This window comes from Aristolochia californica, unplaced genomic scaffold (assembly GCF_029961685.1).
Source record: "Aristolochia californica isolate CCGP_79_NKW_82.1479 unplaced genomic scaffold, dmAriCali1.0.hap1 SCAF_10, whole genome shotgun sequence".
In the NCBI taxonomy this organism is placed as follows: Eukaryota; Viridiplantae; Streptophyta; class Magnoliopsida; order Piperales; family Aristolochiaceae; genus Aristolochia; species Aristolochia californica.
The window spans coordinates 34,958,305-34,962,329 of record NW_027181771.1 but is presented as its reverse complement, the minus strand read 5'-3'; the positions used below and the strand labels follow the sequence as shown (position 1 = coordinate 34,962,329).

Sequence of the window (4,025 nt, the reverse complement as noted above, 5' to 3'; positions counted from 1 at the left end):
AAGCCGATGTATTTGACTTTGAGATGTAAGCGACACTTGATCGTCGACTCTGATAACAATTTTTTGTCAAAGAAAGAAAAGGTTATCGTCGACTCAAATAATTGATCATATTCAGCTGATGGATATCGGAATGGAAAGGAGCTCAAGTCATGGCTGCAGTATGCGATAAGAGATCGACTCTGCCCAGAACAGAAATCCACAGACGCGCCGAGGCCTGTAAACTCTGATCTTCTCTCCCTTCTCCGGGACAAGCCAACAGAAGCTTCTGTGAGATGTGCAATCTGCGATGGCAACGCGCATCAGAGGAGGAGGAGTCTGTATGAGAGCTCTTATTGCTTATTGCCTCTTCTCTGTATTCTGCCTCTCACCCTGCAAGGCCAGAGACGCAATTACTCCCAACAGAGGGCTCAGAGACGGCGAAACCATCGCCTCAGGAGGTGGAAAGTTTGTGCTGGGCTTCTTTAGTCCCGGTCGTTCCAGTAATCGCTATGTTGGGATACGGTACACAAGTGACTCAGAGGAGCCTGTTCCCGTTGTCTGAGTAGCCAACGGAGAAACCCCACTTACAGATTCTTCGGGGGCCATCTCCATTAATGGGAACGGAAGCCTTGTCGTCACCGATGGAAACAATAATCCCCTTTGGTCAACTGCTGCTTCAACTGCCGTAAGGAACTCCAGCGCCAGACTCTTGGATACGGGTAATCTTGTGCTGCTCGATGTGAATACTGGAGAAACGTTATGGGAAAGCTTTGATCATCCAACTAATGTGATCCTGCCAAAGATGAAGGTCGGAATCACTGAAAATACAAATCAATCACAAATACTGCACTCCTGGAAAGACGCTTCCGATCCTTCGGCGGGAGAATTTTCTCTTTCAATTTCTTCCCTCAAGCCGTATCAAATTTTACTATGGAACAACTCAGAGCCATATTGGCGCAGTGGACCATGGAACAGTCGACTATTTCTTGGGATACCTGGGATGAGTTCAAATTACCTCAACGGGTTCACTATTACCAGTGAAGGAGGATCTGTTAACCTTATATATGATGTTTTTAACGATTCCGAGTCCAACACAACTCTATTCATTTTGAATTCGACAGGAATTATTGAGCAACTGGATTGGCGTGACGAGAGTAAAATATGGTTAACTTCCTGGAGCGTTCCGGCGAATGAATGCGAATTTTATGGTAAGTGTGGACCTAATGGTGTCTGCAATCCGTTGTCATCACCATTGTGTACATGCAAAAGGGGTTTCGAACCCAGATTCTGGGAGGAATGGAACAAGGGAAATTGGTCGGGTGGGTGTTTGAGGAGAAATCCATTGAGTTGTGAAACAAATGGAAGCAGCGCTGCGGGGAAGAAGGAAGACGGGTTTCTGAAGTTGCAGAACATGAAACCGCCTGACACCATTGCTTCATTGAGTTTCGATTATGAAGGGGAATGCGAGGGTGAGTGCTTGAGGGACTGTTCCTGTTCGGCTTATGCGTTCGATGCCGGGATCGGTTGCATGTTTTGGAGCGGAGATTTGATAGATCTTCAAATATTCCCTGTCGCTGGAGTTGATCTCTATCTCCGTCTTCCAGCTTCAGAGTTAGGTCAGTTCCACTTTTTTCATGTCCTTTTCTTTCATCTACCATTCTTTTTTGAAACAAAAATGGCAGGAATTTTTGCATTTGCAAGTTATTTTTAATTAGAACAGGTACATTTGTACAAATGTGGTTTCATATGAGCATAAATGATAGTGATAGTGACTCTTCTGCTTGGTTTGAAGATTTATTATTCTTTTAGTGTTCGAATAGTTTCATAAATATTAGAATTAGATAGATTTTGTGCTCTTAAGAATACCTTTAACTGAACTTGTTAGAAGCAATCCGTGTTCATTCGGATTCATTCCCTTTTTTCGGTCAATTTGTAAGAGTCTGAATCATTTCAAAACCTGGTTAATCAAACCCAATTTGTTGGATCAACAGCTGAATGGATTGATCTAACCTTGCTAGATTGGTTTTTACAACATCAAATTTGCTTATAAGTTGGTTGTGCTATTCACTGTGAATTAATTAAAATTGTGCCAGGTGAAAAGAAACCGGTGAAGGTGATAATTACGGTGGTCGTTCTGGGAACGAGTATCATTTGTGTTTTCTTGTTCCTAATGTGGAGGTGGATTGGAAAACGAAGAGGTAAGGATGAGATATTGTAGTTTCTTTATTGCCAGATGTCATCCTTTATCAGCAATTTTCTCATCTTTAAGCTTCAGGTTCAGGGCAAACCGATGAAGGTGTGAAAAGGCTAATACCTGTGGGCACGGAGCTACCATATCAGTCAACGGAAACAAGTTCAGACGGTTTGAATAGTGAGGAAGGACGAGAGCTTCCCATATTCGATTTTAAAGTGGTTGCCTTTGCAACAGACAACTTCTCCCTTGCAAATAAGCTCGGAGGAGGTGGTTTTGGTCCTGTTTACAAGGTACCAGTTTCTTCAACTACATTGCCATGGCAGAATTAATGAGTAACAAGTTCGATAAAAATTCTGCTAATTAAATTGGTCATCTTCAGGGGATTTTCCCGGGTGGACAGGAGGTAGCGGTTAAGAGGCTTTCGAAAAGCTCTGGGCAAGGCTTGCAGGAGTTCAGAAATGAGGTTTTGGTGATTTCCAGAGTTCAGCACAAGAATCTAGTCCGTCTTTTGGGTTACTGTATCGAGGGAGAAGAAAAGATGTTGCTTTACGAATACATGCCCAATAAAAGTTTGGACTCATTTATATTTGGTAACGAAATGCTTCAAGATCTTGGTTTTTCCTTTCCTTCTCTTTGAGAAGTTCTATTTTTTTCATCGGTCTGATACAGAGGATTTGTATTTCCAGATTCGGATGAACAAAAACTAGATTGGGCTCAACGGTTCCACATTATTGAAGGGATCGCCCGCGGGCTTCTTTATCTCCACAGAGATTCTAGATTGAAAATTATTCACCGAGATCTGAAAGCCAGTAACATATTGCTGGACAGAGAATTAAACCCCAAAATTTCAGACTTCGGCTTGGCAAGAATATTTGGAGGAAATCAGATTCAAGCAGAGACTAGGAGAGTCGTCGGAACCTAGTGAGTACTGACTAGTTTACTTCCAATACAATATCGTGTTAAATCCATTATTTCAGCTCCCATTGATTTCAACCAGTGCAGTGGCTATATGTCTCCGGAGTACGCCATGGAAGGCCGATTCTCAGAGAAATCTGATGTCTTCAGTTTCGGGGTATTGCTTCTAGAGATCGTGAGCGGCAAGAAGAACACCGGTTTCTTTAACCAGGAATCCTCTTTGAACCTTCTGAGCCATGTAACTAGCCGTTTCTCATCGTTTTCAAGCTAAAAAATTCCACCTTGTTTATATGAAGGTTAATATATTGACATTTTCAGGCCTGGAAGCTCTGGAACGACGGGCTAGCACTGACGCTGATCGACCCGAAACTGGGTTCAACATATTCTGAAGCAGAAGTCTTGAGATGCATCCATGTCGGACTCCTGTGCGTGCAGGAATATGCAGCGGACAGGCCTACGATTTCTGCTATAACATTATTTCTGGGTACTGATACTGCGACTCCTCCAACTCCAAAACAGCCAGCGTTCACGGTAACAATTTCGAGGGGATCCACTTCCACTGAAGAGAGAGCATCTGTAAACAATGTCACTATAACAATGTTAGAAGGCCGTTAGATAGAAAGGGATCATATTAATCGTATTCGTCTGAAATTTTTTATGCTCTTCGAGTGTGGCAGAAGACAAGTGAAGTGAAGTGAATCAATGTAGAGCATTGATAATGATTGAACAAGATGAGAACGTTGGGGTTTGGCTACATCTAACTCCATTCAGCTCCATCAAGTATATAGAGTTAACAAAAAAGGCCATTCCGTTATCGTTCTTGATTTAATTGCTTAAAATTAACCCTTTGAATCTAAGTGCCAACAGGTCAAAATCTGAATCTAACGGATTAAACATGAATCCAATCTGGTTTACCGACTACATGATGCCATTGTTG

At 42.4% G+C, this 4,025-nt stretch overlaps 1 pseudogene; it reads left to right on the top strand.

Moving 5' to 3' along the window:
• Positions 1 to 286: 286 nt before the first annotated feature.
• LOC137943194 (G-type lectin S-receptor-like serine/threonine-protein kinase At1g11330) lies at positions 287 to 3,708 on the top strand (annotated as a pseudogene).
• The last annotated feature ends 317 nt before the right edge of the window (positions 3,709 to 4,025 follow it).